At 37.9% G+C, this 25,628-nt stretch overlaps 1 long non-coding RNA gene across 1 annotated transcript in view; it reads right to left on the minus strand.

Moving 5' to 3' along the window:
- Positions 1-2,190: 2,190 nt before the first annotated feature.
- Positions 2,191-25,628, minus strand: part of LOC110201142 (uncharacterized) — a 53,987-nt gene continuing 30,549 nt past the window's right edge. The window contains exons 4-7 of the long non-coding RNA XR_002322400.2: positions 23,095-23,169; positions 13,821-13,938; positions 2,429-2,516; positions 2,191-2,254 (exon numbers count right to left, since the gene is read on the minus strand). This is a non-coding gene — a long non-coding RNA (uncharacterized LOC110201142). The remainder of the gene's footprint in view (positions 2,255-2,428; positions 2,517-13,820; positions 13,939-23,094; positions 23,170-25,628) is intronic.

Genomic DNA, 25,628 nt, shown 5'->3' on the forward strand with positions numbered 1-25,628 from the left:
TTTAGAGCTCAGTGCAGAGAGATTCATTCTAGAAGATTGGCAATGAGGTGATGAACCACATTTAGGTCACAGCAAGATATGAACATATGAACCCATCCACTAAAACACAGAGGCATAGAGGTGTTGAAAAAAAAAAGAGAGAGAGAGAGATTTTTTAAAAATACTGAAATATACAGTTGAAACCTAGCTATGCAAATTCAAGAATAAATGTCTCTGCTACCTGCATTAACCTTAGTTCACTCCTTCGTATTTTCTCTTTAGGCCAATTAATTGAAGGTCATCTGTGTGCTTACTGGAGCTGGGAACTAGAAATCTGAGCATGCGAGGCGAGCAGCACTAAACAGGTCCTCAAGTCAACTTTGTAACTCATAACGTGAAAATAAAGCAGGAAATAATTAAGACAAATTCAGATGAATGGAAGGGAGCACCAGTCATTTAAGGAAAGGCCCCTGTACAGAGAGATCCTAAGATACCTCAAGACCACTGCAAGGGAGGCCACTGGCCAAAGGGTGAGAGTATTAGGAGCAGAGAAAGACCAACCTAGAAACAAGCCCACCTGGTATGCCGCAGTTAGGGATAGGAGAAGGAAGAATGAAATCTGATAGCTTCCTAGCAAATAATTATTCTGGCTAAGTAGGTGCTAAGCTCACTTGTTTTTGTATTGCTGAATGAGTGGGAATGCTGTTAAAATACAAACGTAACTAATTTTAAAATTGTATACTTTAGAGATCATTATACAAAAATACACCCTCTAAATTTCGGTGCCTTTGGGCAACACTCCCATTTTCCCAACACTAGTTGTGGCTGTGCTGGTTACTTTGCACATAAAAAATTCCATCAAGTAGACCCCAGTAACGAGTTTGGAAGGTTATTAGTAGAAGAGAGATTGTTCCTTGTCTCCTCATCCTAACAAAGAGCATGCATATACCACTCAGTGACGCAGGCTAAAGAACATAGCCTGCCAGAGCAAGCAAGCAGGCCAGATACCAAATTACCTGTCCCTCTAGCCAAGCCGTGAACATTCACTGCAGGCCCTCTAGGGAGAAGCCTTGAATTCCCAGGTCTAAGGCAGACTTTTAAAAAAGGGGAAAAAAAATCCCATGTACTTAATGTTGGTTTTCTGTATTACTCTTCTTTCCTTATCTCAGGACCCGAGGGAAAAAATACACTTCCATTTCTCCTAAAGGAAATACATATTAGTAAAAATAGTAGAATCCTACTCTAAAGCTAGTGTCAGGGTCCAAAACCCAGTCATGGCACAGACTTTCTCAATTCCAAAGGTAAGCATTCAAAAGTCACTGTACACACAGCAGGCAGAATTTGACTTTCATTAGAATTGAATCCATAGTACAAAAAGGCAAACTTTATTAGATGCCCTTTGATTTGGAGTCAAAGGACCTGACTGTGAATACTGGCTCAACTATTTACCACTACTACTTTCAGTATCTTCATCTGGAAAAGGGGGGGGTGCGGATCAAGCTAGGTGACAGCTAAGATCTCTTCTAGTGAATCCCATAACCCTAAGAGGGGATATTATTAGAGGATAGCTAGGTGACGAGGGCTGTACCTGGAGATGGATAGACCTGAGTTCAAATCCTTTCTTTTACATTCATTAGCTATGTGACTGGGGGTAAGTCACTTCACCACTGTCTGCCTCAGTTTCCTCATCTGTGAAATGGGAATAATAATAATAGTATTTAACCACCCAGGGTTGTTGAGAGGATAAAATGAGATAAATATTTGTAAAGCTCTTTGCATTCCTTAAATGCCATGTAAACACTAGATATTATTATTATATTCTAGCAACTTATTTCCCAGGTACTTGAAGATACTTAGAAACTTTGATTTTGTCACATTAATTCTGTCCTGTTCTTTTTCCCTGCTCCAGCTTCTTACCGGTTCTATGTTTATTTGAAAAAGATCATCTGTTTACTAAACCAATCTTTCCTTTGTTACTGATACTTTCCCTTCCTTCAGATACTTGGGGTTTATTTGTTTCCACTTTGAAAATGGATTCTTTCCTGGAACATGCAATGAGCTCTGTGTGTAAACTCCTCTCTACAGGCTCCTGATGGCTGTGTTCCCCTGCCAACAAATGTATTATTCTTAGTGCTCCAGAGCATCAATACAGCACTTCACATTGGCAAAGTGCTCTATGGTTATAGCAATTATCAATCATTTCTCACAAACCAACCTTCTCTAGGTAGATGGTTGCAGGTAGATGGGTGGGAATCCACAGTCCTTGATTCAGAGGCTACAATGCAGCATGAGACATAGAAAATAATCATAATAAATACCAGCCTGTATTTATAGAATAGCTTACAAAGCACTTTATTTCCCATTCCTTTTTCAATTCTCACAACAGGCCTACAAGCAAATAGCATTAAACCCAATTCACAGAGTAGGAAACATGAGTTAAATTACTTACCCAAAGTCACACAGCTGCAAGTATCAGAACCAAGACCTGAATTCTGATTCCAAGTGCACTGCTCCTCTTACCATACCAGGATGCCTCCCTAGACACAAAAAGGAATTTCTTGAGTTACTTTTTGGTTGTATAACCCAGAACTAATAATGACATCCTATAGCTGTTTTGCACTTTATAGAAAGTTTTCATAAACATCATTTCATCTTTACCACCACACTATGAGGAAGCTAGGTCAAATGTTATTTTTTTTTAGTATTTTATTTTTATTTTTCCCCAGTTACATGCAAAAACAATTTTTAACATTCATTTTTAAAACTTTGAGTTCCAAATTCTCCCTTCCTCCCTCCCTTCCCCCTCTCCCCCCTGTATTGAGAAGGCAAGCAGTTCAATACAGGTTATATATGTATAGTCCTGCAAAATATATCCATAATAGTCATTTTGTAAAAGAAAACATAGACAAAAAAACCCAAGAAAAATAAATAAAGCTTAAAAAAAGTATGCTTCATTCTGTATTCAGACACCATCAGTTTTTTCTCTGGGGATGGATAGAATTTTTCTAAGTCCTTCAGAGTTGTCTTGGATCATTGTATTGCTGAGACTAGCTAAGACATTCACAGCTGATTATCTTACAATATTGCTGTTACTTTGTTTACAATACATTTCACTTTGCATCAGCACAGGCAAGTCTTTCCTGATTTTTCTGAGAGCATCCTGCTCATCCTTTCTTATAGTACGGTAGTATTCTATCATAATCACATACCACAGCTTGTTCAGCCATTCCCCAATTGATGGGCATCTCCTCAATTTCTAATCGTTTGCTCCCCCAAAATGAGCTGCTGTAAACATTTTTGTACATATAGATTCTTTTCCTTTTTGTTTTTTATCTCATTTGTTATACAAACCTAGTGGTGGTCTTGGTAGGTCAAAGGGTATGCATGGTTTCATAGCCCTTTTGGCATAGTTCTGAATTGTTCTATCAATCCACAACTCCAACGAAAATGCATTAATGCCACTTTTCCCACATCCCCTCCAACATTTATTTTCTGTCCTATTAGCCAGCCTGATCGGTATTAAGGTAGCACCTCAGAATTGTTTTAATTTGAATTTCTCCAATCAATAGTGAGTTAGAATATTTTTTTCTTAGGGCTATAGATAGCTTTGATTACTTCATCTGAAAATTGATCATATCTGTTGATTATTTATCAATTGGGTTATGGCTCTTATTTTAATAAGTCTGACTCAGTTTTCCATATGTTTGAGAAATGAGGACTTTGCCAGAAAAATTTGCTTCAAAAATTTTTTTCAGTTGCTATTGCTAACTGTATTTCCCTCCATCCTATCTCTCCCCCCCCATTCCATTTATACTACTCTTTCTCTCCTTTCACCCTATCCCTCCTCAAAAGTGTTTTGCTTCTGTAGGTCAAATATTATTAATCCAATTTATACATAAGGCAACTGAGGCTCAAAACTCCTTTGAAGTAGGGATTGTTTTGCTCCTTGTACTTGTGTCCCCGCCAGGGTGCCTGGCACAGAATAAGCACTTACTAAATCCTTGTTGATTGATTGATTTCAGTAGAATGCTGTCTTCTGCATTCTAGACCAGTGGTTTTAATTTCCACTATACCACATGAGCCCAGCAGTTTTCATAAAGTTCTGATTGTCTAAATGGAAGAAGGTGTGAGAGGTAAAACCAAATTCCAGGTGGCAAGCAGTGTTGCAAAAGCTGTTCTGCTCAACAGGGATGGGGGTTGGGGAGAAGTAGTCTTGTACTCCCAGAATACTGATAATAGGTGCTAAATAAAGCTGATGGATTAATTCCTCTCCTCATGGCTTCTGGATAATATGTCGGAAGGTAAGTTCAAGTTGATAGTGAGTTAAATTGGGCAGGAGCTAAGACAGTATAACTTCTATTCTTTCTTCTCAGAAAAAAAAAATAAGCTACATCCTGTGAATGTTTATGAGACTCAATGAGCACTCCTATCCACAGAATGGCTGTAGTTGTGCCCCCTTGGGATTTTAGTCTCCTAGGCAGCCATGATGAAAGATGTACATTCAGTTGCTCCATGTCAAACCTGTAACTTTTTACTGCAAAAAAGTCCTTGGAAAATGACATTATTGTCTTCCAAATAAACACCAAGACCTTTTTTAAAGAGCCCCTGTGGAATGCTCTTTTTTTAGCTGTGGTTCTATAATTCAACAAGCCCCATTAAGAATACAGTTTGTCAAGGAGGGTGAAACTTTCTAAAGAAATGCACTCTTATTTCTCTCTTCCTTTTCCTTTCTCCTCCTTCTTGCAAAGAGTACTTTAACTCCCTGTTGTTTCCCTCCCTCCCTACGGAAATTAGACAAGCCAAGGCAGTGTGTGTGTTGGGGGAGGGGGAGAGGGGATTCTTTAAACATTTTACTTTTATTGTCCCTCTTATCTAAAAATGTGTATATAAATCCTAATGGTAATTAATACTGATTTTAGTTGGTTATTATGTGCACAGCTTATAAAAGAGAGGGAAAGAATTCTCTCTTTCAAAAACAGAAGCTATTTCTTTGCTAAGCAGAACAAAGAACTGGGGGCTGGAGCCAAGGCAAGAAGAGGTCCAGAGATAATTTCCCATAAACTTTACAAACTGTACGCAAGTCCCAAATATAAAAGGATAGAATCCTAGACCTACTCTTCTTCTCTTTTATAACAGAACATCAGGCCAGAAAGAAATGGACTATAAGAAAAAGGGGGAAGGGGGAACAGTAAGAGGTATAGGACATTCTGACTTGTATATTTCAAAATGAGGGCCAAACCCTTTGTCTTATATATCCTTGTACTCTGCACTGAGTATATACTTCCCAAATACTTGACAAATTCTGGAAGAAGAACAGATATACAAGATAAAGAAGACTGGGGAGGAGCAAAGATGACTGCAGGCCTCAAATGGATTGACAATATTTTTCCATGTATTTTAGTAGCAGTAATGTCTATTATAGACTATTTGGACAGAAAGGCAACATAAGAAGTTATCTACTTCAGTTTCTTGCTTCCAGGCTAAAACAGTTCATATATTTCGAGGATCCATCTAAGTGCCTTCTACTTTTATGATTTAATAAAAACAAATAATCTCCCGTCAAAATACTTCTGTTCAAAATAGACATCTCAATCCAGTTTGTCTCCCCGTTGTAAACCAGTGGGGAAAGGACTGTGGTTTTAATATAGTTTGCAATCCAGCATAGACAGAGGTAAGAGAGAAAAAGAATAACAAAAATGAAAAAACAATGATCCACCAGTACAGCTGATCTCAGATCAGGTGCTTACCACCTATCAGATCTTGAGCCAGGAAACAGCGCAGTATAATGGAATGAGTGTTGTATTTTAATCCCAGCACTGCTTACCATGTGTATGAATTGTCTTATATCTCTGGACCTTATTCTTCTCATCATTAAAATAAAAGAGTTGGACTATATGACCTCTAAGGTCCCTTCCAGCTCTAAATCCTAGGTTTCTCTAGATGAAAATTTCCTGACTTATAGGCTTCCCGTGTTTCCCATTTACCTGGCTTGCACACCTCCTCCTAGACCTAGGTAGCCCCCACATGGCATACAGGCTTCTTCCAACTCAGGAGTTTCTCAATATGTTACTCTGATAAAAAAGGTCAAGGGGGTTAGTAAACATAATACAGTCCTTAACTGACATTTGACTCATACTTTTAGTAGGTAAAGAATTTAGATGAAGACTCAGGAACTCTGGACCTGTATCTAAATTTCTTCACATGGCCTACAGTGTGGACTTGAGATCTCTCACCATCTAAGACTCCTGCAGTTGATGCATTTCTGTTCAATGTCCAGCTGCTGTCAGAGACCTCTGATTGCTTTTCACCTCAGCTAGCTGTGATAAACAGCTCACTGAACAGGGAGAGTGAACGCATTGGCCATGGTAAAAAGAAATCTGAGGCTACCATGCTGGCATGGAATCTCCCTGACCTTCAGCTCCAGTTTCTGGTGGCCAAGGGGTAGGTCACATACCCTCTATCTAAGTCATGTACTTTACCTGAGGCATCTCCCTTGGCTGCCATATTTCATAACCCATTTGTATATTCCTCTATTGCTCCCCACCTGCTAACTGAAATCTAATCCCCTGCAGAGCAGAAAAGCAGAAAGAAGGAAAGGATTAACACATCCTTTCCTTTAAACAAACAAACAACTTAAAGTTCAGTTTGGGAAAGTGATGATTCTCCCATTTGAGACACGAGGGCCAAAACCTTTGTCTCATATTTCCTTGTACGCTCGCTGTACAGAGTATGTATGTACTCACCAAATACTTGACAAATTATAGAAGAAGAATAGAGGAAACTGAGCCATGATTCCCTTCCATTACTGCAGGTAGTTGCAAGGGTCCCTTTAGGCTCTATTTTTTTTTTAACAAAAGTGGTTCATTCTCTCCAATGCTAATCTAGTTAAAAAAAAATAATAATAATCTATACAAGACTACTCCAGATCTAAAAGGTGCCAGGTATTTTTTTTCTAGAGTTGAGTAGAGTAGGTAATTAATTACTCCCTGGATACGTTGCAATTTCTGTTCAATATGTCAGTTTCCAGCTCAGTGATACTGAAGGAATGAAAGGTTTTGATTTCTCCCATGAGGAAAAGGTCTCCTTTAGGTATGACCGATTATAGGTAGAGTCAGAATCAGGGAAAAGGAAAGGCAAATATCTCCCATGTAAATAAAATCTTCAATTAGATGCTCTTTTACAATTAAATTTGTGAGCTTAGTGCTCTGGTTACAGAACATGGTGATTAATACATTGAGCCAATTAAACTTTAAGTCATTCCTTACATTTGTTTGCATTTTCTCTTTTCTTTTGGGTAGTACACATACAGAATTAGTCTGAACCAAAGGTGTAATTTATCTGTCTACAGTCTGAGTCATTTATTTCCCAGAGGGTATTCACAAACTAATTCTCTTTCTAATCCCCGTGGAATATACTACACATCTTCCCATTTATTTACTCAGCAGCACTTCACCTCCGCCAATCTTGCCCCACCTCCCAGTTTTTCTTTTCCTTCTCCACCACCAAACAGCTACTCAGCACAAAGAAGTTTTATTTGACATCTAATATTCTAGAATCTTCTCAGATGGTCTTTAAAAAAAGAAAAGAAAATATTTTTCCATAGTTCCAAACAAGTATATACTATGGAATACTCTCACTGTAGTTGCATGACTCCCAAAACAAAAGGATGTTACAGAAATGGACCCAACAATATTGAAAAAATGCAGAGAAAGAAGACACAGGTGGGGAGCCTTGTTTCCTGCCTTGGAAATCCATGAAACTTGAGCTGTGTTTCTGAGATGACAGAATCAGGAAGATATTTGACTCAAAACCCCAGGGGAATTTTTCTTCCTAAACATTTATCTTGATTTCACTATAGTATAGAAAGAGAAGTAGATGTACCAAAGGTCACATGATGACTCAAACTAAAACTGCAACTCCCCCAAAACGAAATAAGTTTTTCAGACTCACAATGATTGAATGAGTTCAAGAAGCAGCTTGATGCATTCCAGAGAACTGGAGATATGGAATATAGTGTCCACTCTGTCACTAACTTACTTGGACATAACACTGAACATCTCTGGGCCTTGGTTTCTTCATCTAGAAAATGGGAGTTAATAACACCTATCCTTCTTAACTCACAGAGCTGTTATGAAAATCAATTGAGATCATGTATTTGACAAAAACTGAAATGTACAAGGCTACACAAATGTAAAATATTACTTTTGATTATTATAAACATTATTAGACCGATTCTCTAGCTTCCTTCAAGTCCCAGCTAAAATTTCACCATCTATAAGAAGCCCTTCCCAATTTCCCTTAATTCTAGGGCCTTCCCTCTGTCGATTGTCTCCAATTAATCCTGTATATAGCTTGCTGCACATTAGTTGCTTTCATGTGTTCTCCTCCATTAGACTGTGAGTTCCCTGGGAGCAAGAACTGCCTTTTACCTTTCTTTGTATCCATCCTCCCACTTAGTAGAGTGCCTGGCACATAGTAGGAGTTTAATGAATGTTTATTGACTGACTGATATAGTAAGAAGGGCACTGGACTTGATGTCAGGAGACCTTGGTTTAAAGCATGGCTCCAACACTAACTAGCTGAATGATCTCATAGAATCTAAGAGGTGAAAGGAACCTCACAGTCCATCAAACTCCAAAAATATCTAAACAGGAATATTTTCTTTTTTTTAATAATTTTTTTTTGAGTGAAACAATTGGGGTTAAGTGACTTGCCCAGGGTCACACAGCTAGTGAGTGTTATGTGTCTGAGGCCAGATTTGACTTCTGGGTCTGTGCTCTATCCACTGTGCCACCTAGCTGCCCCAATACTTTCTACAATATACAGGTCAATGGATCATCCAGTCGTTGCTTAAAGAATCCGGTCAGGGGGAATCCTGCATTCCAAGGCAGCCCATTCCATTTTTGGATACCTCTAACAGTTAAGTTGTTTTTCCCTTATGTCAAGTGTAAATTTGTCTCTTTCCAGTTTCCACTTATTGTTCTTACTTCTGCCTCATGAAGTCAAGCAAAATCAATTTCACCTATTTTCTATGATGCAACCTCTCAAATACTTGAAGACATTTCTCATGGCCCCCTAAGTCTTCTCTTTGCCAGGTTAAACATGGCCAAGTCTTTCAACCAATTCTCATAAGGCACAATTTTCCTATATCATAGCTATATGCTTGTACTACTCCAGATGTTCTCCAATTTATCCATGTCTTACTTAAAACACATCACCCAGAATTAAACATAATACTCCAGATGTGATCTGACCAGAGCAGAGTATAGCAGGACCATCAGTTTCCTAGTTCTAGACACCATATCAAAAGGTCTAAATGCTACCTCAAAGCTCACTTGCTTTCTCAGCCACCATATTACACTGCTATCTCACACCAAGCGTGCAGTTCACTCAAAGTCCCAAATCTTTGTCAGACAAACTGCTCTCTCCCCGCGTTTCTCCCATCATGTGCTTGTGAAGCAAATTGTGAACCCCCAAATAGGACTTTACATTCATCCCTATTAAATCCTATCTTCTTAGATTCAGTCCAGTGTTCTTCAGGGGTCAGCTAACTGCAGCCCAAGAGTCAAATCTGGACAGCTTCCTGTTTTTGTACTTCCCATCAGCTAAGAATGGTTTTTACATCTTTAAATGCAATAAATATTTACTTTTAAAATGTAAATGCCCTTCTTAGTTCCACAGTTTGCCAGTCCCTGCTAGCTTGTCATGCTCTTTTTGTATCCTCATCTGTTATGCAGTGTTAGTTACTTCTCTTAGTTTGCATCATCTGTAAGTCTTATAAGCATTCCTTCAGCAAAGTCATTGACGAAAACATTAAACAACACAGGGCCAAACACAGATCCTTGGTCCACTCCCCTAAAGACATCCTTCTAAGCTCACATCTACCTAACTATGCTTTTGTCTAGCCTACATCTCTCCATCTTTTCCACAAGAATAACATGAAAGATATTTATCAAATGCTTAGCTAATCCCTAGGTAAACTCTACACCATTCTCTAGTTCTACCTGCCTGGTGACTCCATCATGAAAGATAATGAGGTTAACCTGGTACAACCTGCTTTTGATGGAACTTCCTTTCCAGGTATTCACTAACCATCTCCTTAACAAGATCTTCCATAATTTTATCAGGACTCAAAGTCAAGTTCATTACCTTATACTTGGCAGCTTCTTTTCTCTTCTGTTTAAAAAAAATCAAGATGTTGGTCCTTCTCCAATCATAATGTATTTAATCTCTCTGATCTTTGGTTTCCTCATGCACAAAATGGGATTAACAATACCTGCACTAACTCTCAGAGTTATTGTGAAGAAAGTGCTTTGTAAATCATAAAGAACTATACAAATATGAACTATTACTATTTTCATTAAGACTATAATGTACTCAGCTAGGAGAAGCAGAGAGAACATCAAATGGAAAAAAAAAAACTTTGTCTGAAGTATCTCTGATAAGGGTCTGATATCCAACATATGTAGGGGTTAATACCACTTTATAAGATCAAGAGTCATTTGCCAATGGATAAGTGGTTAAAAGATTCTCAGAAGAAGAATTGCAAACTGTTAATAGTTATATGAAAATTTGTCCAAATCACCAAAAATAAGATAAATGCAAATCAAAAAATTCCAATGTCACTTCAAACCTAGCAAATTGACAAAGATGATGTAGGAGGGCCTACAGACAGATAATTACACTAATATACATTGGTGGAGCTATATTAGTCCAATCATTTTAGAAATTGATTTGGAATTACGCTTTTAAAAAGTATCTTTAAAATATCCATACCTTTTAATCTAGAGATCCCACTACTAGATATGTATTCCAAGGAGGTCAATGACAGAAAGAAAGTTCTCATACATACCAAAGTATTCATGGTAGCACTTTTTTGTGGCAGCAAAGAATTGGAAACAAGGTAGATGTCCATCAAGTAGGAAATGACTAAACAAGTTACAGTACATAAATGGAATGAAGTAGGGTCATCAGATCCTCTCTTGGATTAGCCATATAGTTCAATAGAAGTGAAGAGGCTAGTCCAAGGTTGCATAGCTAATAAATATCAGAGACAATATTTGAACGTAGGTCTTCTTGATTCCAGGTCCAATGCTGTACCCACTACTCTGTGTTACAAGAATTGTTGAAAATGAAGAATTCAGAGAACTATAGGAAGTCAAATAAACTATTGCAGGGTGAACTAAGCAGAAACAGGAAGGCAATGCCCATAATGACTATGGTTTGCTTGCTGGGTAAGGGAGGAGAGAGGGTTATATTTGGAAATAATGGTCACATCAAACAAAAATATCAATTTCAACATTTAAAAGACAAGCAGGCTCACATTTTAATATCTGCTTTTTACTACTAGAAAAACTTACACACAAAGGACCTAAGGAATTTTCAGCTGTCATATTGGAAATCAGCACCTGAGTTAGGAGATAAATCTATCAAATTCAGCAATTTCTATGCACTCCTCAATGGGACTTTGGACCCTAGAAAGGTGTGGAGTTATTGCCTATGGTAAAGGATCTGCAAATACAAACTCAAATCTCTCAGTGAACACAAATACTGCCAGTAGAATGCATACATCTGAAATGGTTTGTTTTGTTTTGTTTTTGTCTTTCTATTCTCAGTGGTCAGTATTATATTTAGCATATGGTAAGCATTTGAGAAATACTTCCTGATTGATTTATTACACATTGCTTGATCGACTACATATATTTATATTACTATTTCTCTGCTTATATAGCTACTATTGGGGTTAATGAAACACAAATTCATTTAGAAGCAATACTTGAAATCTTTGGAAAAGAGTCCTCATGCACTATAAAGGTTGGGAACCATTGTACTCAACTATCTTGCCTCCTTCCTTAGAAACAGAGATGTGAATCTAGTGCCATCTATTTTTCATCCCTCCCTTCTTTCTCTTCCTGCCTTCACTCCTGTTTTTCTTTCTACCATTCAAATCCTAGGTAGCAAGATAGCTAAAGTCTATATTGAAAAACTTAAGTACTCAGACCTACATTAAGGTTGAGTTCCCAAGAAAGCAATTTAATATTTTGGAAGAGAATTTAAGCTACTTACAAGTTTGAGAGGAGGGGTATTTAGTACATTATATAGAAAAGGTGCTGCTAATTGCAAATTATTTTTATAAAACAAAACAAGTCCATGAAGTACACTAACTGGGAAAACAGCTGACCATTAGCTATTTGTGAACTTGAAAGTATGACAACTGCATGTCTTAAAGAAGATTCTATATTAGTGGACTCTACAGTAGTATAGTGGAAAAGTATGTTGAATTTAGGGTCTAAAGGACTTGGGTTCAAATCCTGACTGTGCTTATTACCTCTGCGACCCCAGATAAATCATTTGATCTCTCTAGGCCTCAACTAGATCTGCAAGATATAGGGGTTGGGCCAGATGGTTTGTACGATTCCTCCCAGTTCTATACCTAGAATATTATAATCAAGGGGTTCTTAACCTTTTTTTGTGTCAGGGACCCCTTTTCAAAACAGTGCTTTCAAATTCAGAAAATAAAAGACATAGGATGATAAAAGAAACCCATTTTATTGAAATGAAGATGCATTTTTTCTTCTTATTCAAGTGTACAGACTTCCTGAAATCTATCCATGAACCGCAAGTCCTCTATTATTCATGCTTTTAACACATTCAGATTGGTCTCATTAGTATGAACTGGCAAGATTTTCTTGATTACTCTTTTAAAAAAGTCTGTCCCCTACCCCTTTGTATGTGAAAATGGTGCTCTAACCACAGCCAACTGTATTCTGAATCTGATCGTAAGCATTCTAAAGAAGAGATAATAAAAGAGGGCAAGAACAGAAATTGATTTTCCCTTTCTTGCATCCACTCTTCCTGCTCAAATTCTGTATTTATTTATTGAACAAAATTTCATCCATCAGTACCCAGTGATACAAGACTTTCCTGCGTATTTCTCCTTAATTCTTCCAAATGAGATATCTCAAGCTATACAAGGTCCTTTCTCACTGCCAGCTTTGTTCTCAGGCCAGCTGATCTTTCTGGAGAGCCTCAAATTCCTTCCCTTAGTTCATGTCCTTTGTGTGTCAGTTTTCATGACAGACTCTCTAAGTTCACTATTGTGCAATGAGAATTCCACAGTACAAATGTGTTTCCCTGCATGAATGTGACTGTGATTTTTAAAAAACCCAGTAACAACAAAAAAAATTCCAACCCTTGATAAACCATCCAGCATGCTGTCTCCTCACTCCTATACCTTTCTGAGCTGCTTTTAGGTTAAGTTCTGAGCTCTCAGCTCAGTTCCCTTAGAGGTCCTGAAACAACTAGTAGCAGGAATCTAATGTTTAATTAATTTTGAAATAAATAACAATTAAGTTTTCCCACTGCTTCTGTGAAAAAAGATATAAAACATTTTAGAAATAAATTAGACTAGGCCATTTTAAAAATTTTAATTTTCACTGTCCAATTATGCCAGTCACCTCTCTTATCCCTTCCAAAAAAACCCAATAGACTTTACCTGTAATCATTGTTTTTTACAAGCATGCTTTGTGTAAGAAACAAAGTTATAACTAGGGTGAAGCAACTAGAGCTTTTCTCCACAGTACTGACATCTAGGGAGTGCTTTTCCTCCCAAATAGGTTCACTTTCACTCTGTAGCAGTCTTCCCATTTCTTGAATCGTCTTCCAGATTTGCACACACAAAGAAACTCCATCCATTGCCACCTGGGGGTAACCCCAGGCTACACTCCCAAGGGCCTGATGCCATGTCACCCCTTTCCCAAGGTATGTCTTCACTTCAAAACCCAATAGAGATATATGCAGACTCTTTATGGAATGACATCCTATCTCTTTGCACAACTCACCTTAGGTTGGACTGCCTTCTCAGTAGCTGGTCTCCTTCCTCAAACACTCAGACTTTCTTCAGTGCACCATCCCCATCAACTGTTTTTGTGCCCATTGAAAGAATTCCTAATTATGAGTCTAGCAGCAAAATAAAAGAAACAAGCCCCAAATTCACTTCTATGAAAATAAATGATTCGAGTACCAATATGCCTCAAATACCAATCTCTCAAGTCTAGAGAGTTTCTTACATTCATTAATATTCAGAGGTAGTGATTTGACCATGCATAGCCTAAAGGAAATTTCCCAGAGTCCAGCTAATAGATCTCTGTGGCCTTCTCAATCTCCTTTAGCTAGATTTCCCTAAGGGGACAGAGGGAAGGAAGTGGCAGGTTGTAGATGCCCACTGCTTTCTCCATTGCAGCACCAGAGGGATGAACCTTTTGAATCTAATCCTATTCTCTGGGGGACTTTGCAGCTGTTTGGTATATATATACTGAAGAAATTTCCCCAGCTGTAAATTACAATGCCCTCTCCCTTTTTCAAGGTCAAATAAAATCAAAATTTCCTTCATCTTGTAAAATAATTCAGCAAAATTGCTTTCATTTGGTTTTCTAGATATGCTTTCCTTTTTTTTATATGTCTTTATCCTAACCCACTCCTTGAAATATAAACTTTTTAGAGACACAGGCATTGGTTTCTTCTACCTCTGATGTGCCTCCGAAGGGCCTTGTACAGTGCTCTGGACAAACACATGATGGATACTCAACTAATTTACAGTTTTTCAGGATTACAAGTATCATGACATCATGGTATTTAGAGCTGGAAGGATCTTAGAGATCAGCTAAAGTGGTCTAGCCGTCCCAGTTTACAGATGAAGCAAAATAACTTACCCAGGGTCAGATAGCTAATAAGTAGCAGAACTAGGATTCATACCTATGTCTTCTGACTTTAAAAAACACTGCTATTTCTATTGTGTCATACTGCCAGGCATGCACAGATCCATCCTTCCATCTTTGCCCTTCCTCCTCTCCTCAGACTAAGGATAATTTCTTGTTAAGTAAAAGGAGGACAGAAGTATCTATTTTCTCTCCTATGCTTGATCTGCCTACCCAAGGATTGAAAGCCTGGGAATTTGGACCCTGCTTCCTGATTTTTTGCCAAGTTCTACTTGGCTACAAAGTGGGAGGGGGAGAAATGAGGCCTTTATCAGTCATTTCTCTCTAAGGAAGCAAGAGAGCTAACCGCTCAACAAGTAGTGCTATCCCTTTAACCCTTTGTACTCCCGTAGCATGTATTGAGCCAAGATGGCGGAGTAAACTGCTGCAGCTCTCTCATACTCACCTCCAAACAACCATAAAACAAAGCCCCATAACAAATCCTGGAATAGCATAACTAGTAAAAAGACAGGGTAAAACAATCTTTTAGCCCAAGAAACTTGGACAATCAGCAAAAAAGGTTCATCTCACTGGGGAGAAAAGGAAGTACAGCACAGGACAGGAAGTGACCTCAGCAAACCAGTGGGAAATCCTAAGCCCCAGTGTGGTGGAGCAGGCAAACACCAACACTGGCACCCTCTATGTGCCTTAGCATAGCCAGGGGAACTGGCAGATTCCAGCTCCAAGAACCACCATGTGCTTCAGTGTAGCCCTGGGGCAAACAGGAAGCCTCCAGCGACCAGAATTCCTTGTGCTTCAGCCCAGCCCCAGGAAAACAGGTATCCAAGTCAAATACATAAGGGTATTTATTACAAAATAGATCATTATAATTATGGAATAGATCAATAAAGAGATCATTGGTAAATCTTTAAAAAGGGAAGCAAGGATCAAGACAGATCATGCCAGGGATATTGAAGTCTCCTGTCACCATTGTGGAAAGCAAGGATCAAGACAGATCATGCCAGGGATATTGAAGTCTCCTGTCACCATTGTGGACGGTCTATGTCTTCTGGTAGCTCAATTAATGTTTCCTTTATGAATTTGGGTGCTTCTACCTTCACTTCTGTCTCTTTGTGTAAGAGAATACTGACCTTTCTGCTGACACTCCATTACTATTGCTATCCTTGCTCAACGCATTGTTCACTCCTACTGAATTTTTGTTGTGTAGGGTGTTTGAGAAGCAAGTAATCTATTCTTGCCTGATTTTAAGAATGTTTTGAATGCCTCTTTATTAACATCTTTACCATTGAATGTACATCTTTTTTTTCATTTGCGATCCAGCTCAGATTTCCAGGGTAGTTCACCCTGGGCTGCATCCTGAGCTTCATTGCTCTTCAGAATATGTTATTCCATTCCTTTCTGCATTTTCTGATGGGTCTAGAATAGTCTTGCATTTTTCAAATTTTCCTTCTTTTATATTTAAAGGTCTTTCTCCTGATTGCTTGTAGAGCCTATTGTTTCTGAAGTGAATTATTAAATTTAACTACTTTATGTCTTTGAGTTTGCAGCCTTGGATTGCTTTTTTTTTTCCCCCAGAGGTGACCTATGAATTCTTTCAACTGGCATTTCATTTTTTCTGTTCAGAAATTCTGGGTAGTTCACTTGTATTATTTCTTGGTGTTCAGGGTTTTTGTCTTGTCATATTCTTCTAAGAGACCAATGAGCCTTAGGTTTTCTCTATGCATCCTGTCTTTGAAATAACTATGTTTTGCTTGGATAGTGAGCATATTTTCATTTAAATTTCTCATTTTTTTTGCTTCTCTTCTTTTTTGTTATCCCTCACTTCTGTATTTTGGCATTCCCAATCATTTTTCTCTCTTTTGTCTCTTTGGTAAGATTTGTCATAATTGATTTGCATTTTTGTATGCCATGCACTATTTGTGCTATGCAGGCCATAAATTTTACTTTCAAAATTCTCATTTCTCTTTTAAACCACTCAGGAATAACATATTGTGGTTTCATGTTCTCCTGAAATTCTACAGGATTCTCTGTCTCATCAAGTGTTGTATTATTTTTCTTTGTTTTGCAGTATTTCTTCATAGATGCTTGAACTCATTTACCAGATCTGTTTGAACTCATTTGTTAGATCTGAAGGTCATATTTCCTTCTTCTATTAATGTTTTCCCTGTTGATTTATCTGATTATATTCAAGGTCTTTGAGGGTTTTTTTTTTCTTCCTCAAATCTTTGGTAGTTTCTTTTTTTTCCCCTCCTCATTTTCCCCTATTATTCACTTTCTGACTCCTCCTCTGATGGTGGTTTCCCTGGAAGATGCATCTCAAAACATCTCAGCCACCTCCCACACTGGGCAATTCACAGTTTACCAGTCTAAATCTCTGCCCCAAGTGACTTTTGGAAGGTACAGAACTGGCCCCAGCTGGATGCTGAGCTCCTTCCCTCAGACTTAGTGAAGTATCATTTAGTTACACCACACTTAGTGTCCTGTCCGGCTGCCTCTATTCCTCTGTTCTCTGGTCTGATGCCAGAAGTTCAGAGAGCTGTCACAATGGTACTATGGGGTTGATTTCTGTAGTGTGAGTCTCTGAGGCTGAACACTATTTCAAGTCTAAACATGTATCCTGCCCCTTTACCTCTGTTCCTTTGCTCTTCTGAAGAGATCTTTTGCAGCACAAAATGCTACTACCATGGTACTGGCTGTCTGTCACAGCCCTAATAAGCTTCTGCAGCCTGAAGATTTCATGGCACTGGAAAGCAGAAAGAGGGGCTGTAGTTTGGGGGGGGTCAGTTTTATTGCAAGCCGTGACGTCAGGTCCTTGGGTTGGCTAGTACAATCTTGTTACCAGTAGTGTGGTGGGCAATAAGGGAGGACTGAGTGAGGTCAAGGTAGGTGTCAGTTTATTTTTTTAACCTTCTGTAGGTTCCAGATGTCCTAGACTATGGAGACAGCTGAAGTTGCTTTATCGTTGGCACATAATTTCTGTTTCGTAGAGGTTTGAGGAAGATAGGTGATGTAGTGGATAGAGTACTGGCCCTGAAGTCAAGAAGACTCATCCTCCTGAGTTCAAAACTGACCCTGGGCAAGTCATTTTTCCCTGCTTGCCTCAGTTTCTCATCTTTAAAAAAAAAATGAGCTGGAGAAGGAAATGGCAAACCACTCTAATATCTTTACCAAAACCCCCCCCAAAGGGGGTCATGAAGAGTTCGAAACAACTGAAATGACTAAATAACAATAAAGAGGTTTGAAAGGTCATGAGATCAGACTAAATATTTAGTCTCTATCTTGTTGGAGACTTTACCTGGAACTCTCCAATTCCCCTTATAACCTTTAAACCTATGATTTTCATTAATCCACAGTCTGTCACAATTTCCCCTCTATGATAAAAAGCATGCATTGGTGAAATGGTTGGACAGGTTGAGAGACTACAAGGTAAAACAGTGTCTTATCAGCACTGTGCTCTAACCCGAGGTTCAGCAAACTATAGTTCACGAGCCAAATTCACCACCTATTTTGTTGGGGATGGGGTGGGGGGTTATCTCAGCTAAGAATAATTTTTAGATTTCAAAGTAATGTTGAATTGTATTTTAAAATGTAATAATAAAGAAATTCTACCTCAAGAGTAGGCCAAATTGGGCCCAAGGGCCATAGTTTGCTTATTCTTCCTTTAACCAACTCTGCTGAACAGGTGGAAACTATATATTTCAGTACACCACTATTACCTTGGTGGTCTGAAAGAACAATTTCCAGTTGTCCCCAATTTTCCAAAATGGTCTTTCTTAATAGGAAACTATGATCAGTGCAATAATAGGGTATCAATAGCAGTATATCTGAAAAGATCAGTCAGATCAATAGACAAACTATTTTTCCCCAATGCAATTAAATTCAAATCAACGAGCAATAATTAAGTAACTGCTATGTATAATGCACTGTGCTAGGCACTGGGAATACAAAAGCAAAGTGAAAAATAGTTCTTGTCCTCAGGGAACTTACCTTCTACTGAAGCATAGTTATACTTGTATTCATGACTATCATACATGAGCCAGAGGAGTGACTCTAATGGTAGAACTCTCAGGCCTTGTAGTAGAAGGGTAGGGTAAAATTTAGGGCCTGGTCAGCAAATTACAACAGGAAAAAATCTCCTATACCTCCTATTTACAGGACTGACTCTATAAGAACATAACAGGATCTGAAATATTGGCCTGTCAATCTGTCACTCTATTCCCAGGTCTATCAGTGGCTATTCTTAATTCCCATTTCTCTTTACCTGTTGAGAGGAAACCATAGTGAAAACATAGAAGGGTAACTAAAAATCCTTTATGGCCAAATTTGGGGGATATCAGAAAATGATCTTCCTTCTTTGATGGATCTGCTAGGCTGTCCCTATTCCACATGAAAGTGTACAAGCAGCTGAATCCAACAATCATCAATAAAAGCAACAGCGCTCTGAAGTAACAGGCTGTCCATATGCCAGTCAATAAATATTTGTTAAGCACCTACTGTGGGCCAGACATTTTGCTAACTCTGGGAACGCAAAGAAAGCTAAAAGACACTACCTCTTCTCCAGGAGTTCACAGTCTGATACAGGACAAGAACATAATAGTGGCTTGACCAACCATTAGGTTTTCCTGGTATGAAGAATCAAAAACTTATTTGGTAGATTTTATTATTATTATTAATTATAAAATTTGTCTATTATAATTATGTAATAATAATGACAAATAATGACAAATAATAATGACAAAAATGACAAATAATGACAAATTTACATACTGCTTTAAGATTTGTAAAGTGCTTTATATAAATTACTTCATTTGATGAAGAAATATTTCATCTGAAAATGAAGAAAATTATTTCATTTGATGGGAGGTGGGGAGAAGAGGGTAAGTTCTTATAGCTTTGGGTTTCTGCTTGTTTTGCTTCATTTGTCCTTCTCAGTTTCAGGTGCTAGTTACAATCCTCACTGGACCCAGGAGTTTGAGCTAGGGATATCTTAAAACCAGGATTCCAGATGAGATGTTCCCATTAGAGAAACCCAGAGAAGCCAGAATACCTGAGACTTGGGCGGAAGGTGGTAATTTTGGCTTGGAACTTGGGACTCTGCTCAATAGGAACCTAGCTAAACTGTGAACCTAATCTCTTTCTCCTCCTTAGAAACTAAATTGGGATGGGGTGGAATTATGACTCCCCCATGTTGTGTGGAGTATGTTTGTATATTTGTGATTATACTTTTGAAGTAAATATTTCTTTGCACACTTTGTACAAAAAAAGTACTATGGGTAGTTAAATGGAACTGCAATGTAGGAGACCCACTGCTATAATCAGGGGAACACCATTACTGGTGCCTGGAGTCATTTGCAGAGCACCTATACATCTCCAGAAGTGGCTTTAAGGGTACCACAGGACCCTGGGGGGAGATGGAAGACTCAACATACCTGACCTTCAGGCAGTGGGGGCTATAGTAATCAGTGTTACAGTGAGATACGCCATATAGGTCTGCCCACATCATTGTTCTGCTCAAAAAATCTTCAGTGATTTCCTATTATCTGTTGATTCTACTGTCTGCTGTTGAATTGAATTACTGATGTCAGGAGAGGTTCATCAGACCACTGCTGCCTTACTGACTGGATTTCAGAAACTGGAGATGTCTTCTAATGATTAGCTGACACTAGGGGGCCAGACTCTCACAGGAAGTCATCCCTCCCATACACACACACACACACACACACACACACACACACACACATATATACATTGTGGAAATAGAGAACAATTCGGTCTTGAATCTCCAGACCAGATTTTAGCAAAAGGGCAGGGGAGGACAATTCTCCTTCATCTTATCTTTGGCCCAGGAGCAGTTAATGCAAATGGGGAGGAAATTCACCTGGTAAGCTACCTGTGCTCAAACATGGATCCTAAGAGTGTACTTTGCCAGTCTTGGAGGTTACCTTATGGATAATAACTAACTTCGAAGGTTCTGAAAAAATAATGATAATAGCATAATTTATATAGCACTTTAAGGTTTGCAAAGCATTTTAGAAGTATTAATTCATATGATCCTCACAACAACTTTGTAAGGTAGATGCTATCATTAGCCCCATTTATGAAAAGGGAAACTGAGTCTGAGTGGTTAAATGATTTGCCCAGAGCTATAAAATTAGTAAGTATTAGAGGCAGGATTTAAACTTCTATACTCCTGACTCCAAGGTCAGCATTCTAGCCACTATACCACATAGCTAGCCAAGATGAAAAGACCCTGCATTCAAGAGTTAGTCACCAGCCTTCTAGAAGGAGCAGATTTTTCTCAATAGCCCCAGTTCTTAAAGAAGGAAAAAGGATCATCTGTCACTAGAGAACTAAAATCACAACAAGGGGTACTCACTACTCTTTCATCTATTCTGTATGTATATTTTATACCTATTTATGTAAATATTTTCTCTCCATTAGAGGGCAGGTACTATGTTTGCTTTTTCTTTGTATCTTTCTTTGTATTCCCAACACTTGGCATACCATGTGCTTAATAAATGCTTTTTTCATTTATTGATTAATTGATTGACATGTAACCAGGAAAGGAAGTGGATTGTTAATGCAGAAAATAAAAACAGATGGATAACCTGATTGTGCATGTAATGTCAAGGACATTTTAACAATTCAGAGGAATGTAAATGGACAGAAATCGTACAAAATGAGGCTTAGAAAAAAATTATTTACACTAATAGACTTAATTAGATCAAAGTACTATCTCAGGGCATAAATTCCTTGAAGAAAGGGTTGGTAGAAATGCCACATGGAGAATGAAATACCTCATCATATGAATGACAAATGAACACATTCTTCTGCAACATTGTACCCAAACTCATAGTACAAAGAGCCCAGGTACACTATGGTTGATTTTTTTTTTACCCTCTTGGCTCATTGGCTCATCCAAGAAAGTCAGGAAAATGCACACATGGTAAATGTCTCCACCTTCCTTTCCTCAGTGTATTGAGGTGAAATTTGCACTTTTAAGTACACAGTTCACAATATTATAAATTAAATTTTTGGTGAGAGGTCAAAGAAAGAAAACTCACAGCAGAGCATTTCCCAAATAAAGGCCCCTCCAATATGTAACCCTCTCCCAAAGATGTATCTAGCATCTAAGTCATTTGCAGACACAACTGGACAGGATGGAAGCATATTTCTCATGGACTTCTGCTCCGCTCCCAGTGAGGACCTCAGAGGTCACTTCTCACTCCACCATTTCCCTCTATGGGGAAATCAGGTGTTACTTTCCATTGGCTCTGTAGCTCCTGGTTTGTCCTTGGACATAATCTCTCTTTGCTCACCACAAAAGGACATGTTTGCAGCGCATCTGTGCGTTACAGTTCTAGAGACTGAAATGCTGATCTGGGGTGTTCTTTCCTTTGGACCATTCCCCTTTGCTAACATCACTACTGACCCTGACCTCACAAAAGTTTGACTCAGGGGCAGGAATGTCACTGCTCTCCATTTCCAAGTAGACCCCATTCACTAATAATGTATTTAACTCCAATGATTATAAATCTGGATGTCCTGTCCACCTGAAATACTTAGGAGATGTCACCTGTTCAAGTCAGCATTCGCCACTTATTTAGAGTGGAAAAAGCACTCCAATTTCTCCAAAATCCTGTCTTAAAATGTGAAGAATATCTCTAGGTTAACTAGATAGGATTCTTCAAATCATCGAGATGTTTGGAAAGGAAAAACACTCCCAGAGACCAAGTACATTTCCAAATATTTTCTGTTGGCATTGATGTTGTGTAGGAGATATATCCAAAGACACCTTTTTTCCTCCTTCCTCCCTCACCCCCAAGCAAGTTAGGCTAGTTTTTCCTTAAAGAGTATTAAAACTATCCTCTCAGTTTGATTGATTCAGAGTTCTAGGGCTTAAGACTTTGATGTAACTTCCTGAGCTCCTGGGCTTCTGGGCTCAAAAAAAATCAAGATTCAAAGGTCTGTGTCTTCCTTCCAGCTTAAAAGCATAGGCTAACAGCATGTTGTGTTTGGATGAATCAGTGCTTTATGCTAACTTCCATTCCCTGTTCTGAATGTCCTTTCCCTGCTCTGGCCTAAGTAGACTTTCTTTTCTTTACTGCTGGATTATGAGCATTTGGTTTCATTCCAATTTTGGACCTAAGTACTAGAAGACTGGCCTGTGTCAGTCTCAGTCCATCACAGATATAAAAATTACATATCTGTGAGCTCAAAAACTCATTCTCTCACCATTCACAAAAGCACCTACTTTTCCAATAGTTTTCATTTCCCAGAAAGATTGCAAACTTGAGGAGTACAATGTGGGGACTGAGGCAACAGGGGAAGTCTTGAGTGAAGGAGTCAGGGAGAAGGGAAAAAGTGAAACCAGTCATAAGAAAAAGAATCGTAGTACCTTCTTCCATTTTCCTTGGAGGCATTTTATTCTAGGAGCAGTCTACTTCTCTTCCATCTAGGAGTTCATGAAATCCTATAAAATATTACTGCATTAAAAGGAGATAACAGTGTATATTATTATTTTCATCACCTCCTCCATCTCCCAGATTTCAAAACTCCTCAAAAACACTAATGCTATCTTCTATCAAACAAAGAGGCCTAGTATTATTTGCCAACTGACACAATCAATAGCAACATGATGAATGAATAAATGAAAATGCATTTATTAAGCATTGTGAGCATTTCTCTTATTGTTCATCAATTGGAACATCTTTTTTATGCTTATTGGTAGCTTGCCTTTTCCCTTTTGATCATTTATCTGTTAGGGAATAGCTCTACTTCTTAACTATATTTGCATCAGTTCTCTACATAACTTGAATACTAGACCTTTTTTTTCGGAAATTTGTTGCAAATTTTTCTCAATAAATTATTTCCCTTCTAAGTCTAACTACAGTGATTTTTGCTTGTGCAAAAGCTTTCCAATATTATATAATCAAAATTATACATTTTTCAGATAATCTCTATCCTTCATTTAATTAAGAAATCCTTTCTTCTCCATAGTTGTAAAAGGTATCTTTTTTCCCTTTTCCCCTAATTTGTTGATGATGATATGACTTTAATATTTAAATCATTTTGAGAATCATGTCATTGCCTTTTTCACACAAGAAATATCAACCCAAACCAGTAAAAAAAAATCTATTTGATATTAGCTGTGTGACTTTAAGCAAGTAATTTATGAGCTATGTGACTGCGACAGGTAGATGGCCTGGTAGATAGAGATTGGCCTTGTACTAAGAAAGGTTTGAATTCAAATCTTGCCTCAGAAAGTTATTAGCAATGGGACTCTGGGAAATTCACTTAACCTACATTTGCCTCAGTTTTCTGACCCATAAAATAGGGATAATAATAGTACCTACCCCCAAAAAGTATGGTGAGGAAAAAATGAAATAATGTTTGTGAAATGCTTTGTAAACTTTAAAGCATTTTATAAATGCTAACTATTTTTTAAGCTTTCTGGTTCTTAGTTTCTTCATCTGTAAAATGAGAATGAAATTTATAAGACCATAAAGAATTATTTTGAAGATTATTGTTGTTGAGTTGTTTCAGTTATGTCCGACTCTTTGTGACTCCATTTGGGGACAGATAAAGAAACTGAGGCAAACAGGGTTAAGCAATTTGCCCAAGGTCATAAGCTACTAAGTGTCGTAGGAACTTAGGAAGATAAGTCTTCTTCTCTCCTAGCTGCCTGTTGTGAAGACATTATCCTGTAAATGAAGTAATAAGTAAATATAAAATATCATTCTTATTATTTTCTTTTTACTTACACTAAGAACTGACAAACTTCCATGAAATACTGAGAATATTTCTCTTTTTAAAATTATTCAAATTCTACAGAAAGGTTTACACCCCACATCTACTTCCTTTTATATATATATAGAGAGAGAGAGAGAGTGTGTGTGTGTGTGTGTGTGTGTGTATAGTGTGTGTGTGTGTGTGTGTGTGTGTGTATATATATATATATGCTACTATGATTATAGTAATACATGTGAATCCCCTTTTGCCTGAGCAGAGATTACATTTTGCCTCTTTTTGTATCTCCAGTACTAAGCACAGTGCCTGGCAAAGAGAAGGTACTTAATAAATGCTTATTGACTGAATGACTCAGCATAGGTGTTACAGATAGATTATGCTTTAAGCAATGGCTATTATTGTCATGTTACCAGATATTAGTAAATAAGCCCATCAGTTTCCATATTGGACAACAATTTCTCATTAGATAAAGAGATTTCTGGTTTGGGCCCATTTGAGTTCTGGACCACATGAGTTTAATTTCTTATCAGATTTTTTACTTCTAAATTTAAAATAAATTCCAGAGACTTTAAAAAAAAAACCCAATGAGCATATTCTAATTTGTGCAAAAAACACATAATCATTTATTGCATACTATCTCAGCAATTGAGTCAGTAACAAAACTTCCACCTCCCAATGCTAAAAAGTTATGTTTTTAACTCTTCTTGTTCCATAAATCCTTAATTTCTCCCTATTGTAAAAGAAACATCCCCAGAATTTTCCAACTAAGTGATGCCATTGTCCATGACCGTGATTCCTATCATTGCAAAAAAATAATTGCAAAAATTCAGTAACAATGATAATAGCCTTGGGATTTCTTTCAATTTTTGCAGAAGTAATTATGACAGAGCTGATAAAAAGGATTTGTTTTTGTAGATTTATTTGTTATAGAGCTAATTTCCACAGCCTTGGGCAATGGGAGGTGGGGAGAAAAAAGGAACAAATGATATACAAAACCCTAAAAAAAAGCCACTGGATGAAAAAGGTGGAAAATGTGGTTTTAGGCCTTCTTGATTAAAGGTCAGGAAATGACCTGATAAGATTACAGCACAAGATTTGCTTCCAAGTCTGTGATCTTATGAGACACATTGGACTAGACTGTTCTTAGTTATCTTGGTGCACTGCTATTTTATTAAATGCCTT

Source organism: Phascolarctos cinereus, unplaced genomic scaffold (genome assembly GCF_003287225.1).
Source record: "Phascolarctos cinereus isolate Bilbo 61053 unplaced genomic scaffold, phaCin_HiC Scaffold_4;HRSCAF=312, whole genome shotgun sequence".
Lineage (NCBI taxonomy): Eukaryota > Metazoa > Chordata > Mammalia > Diprotodontia > Phascolarctidae > Phascolarctos > Phascolarctos cinereus.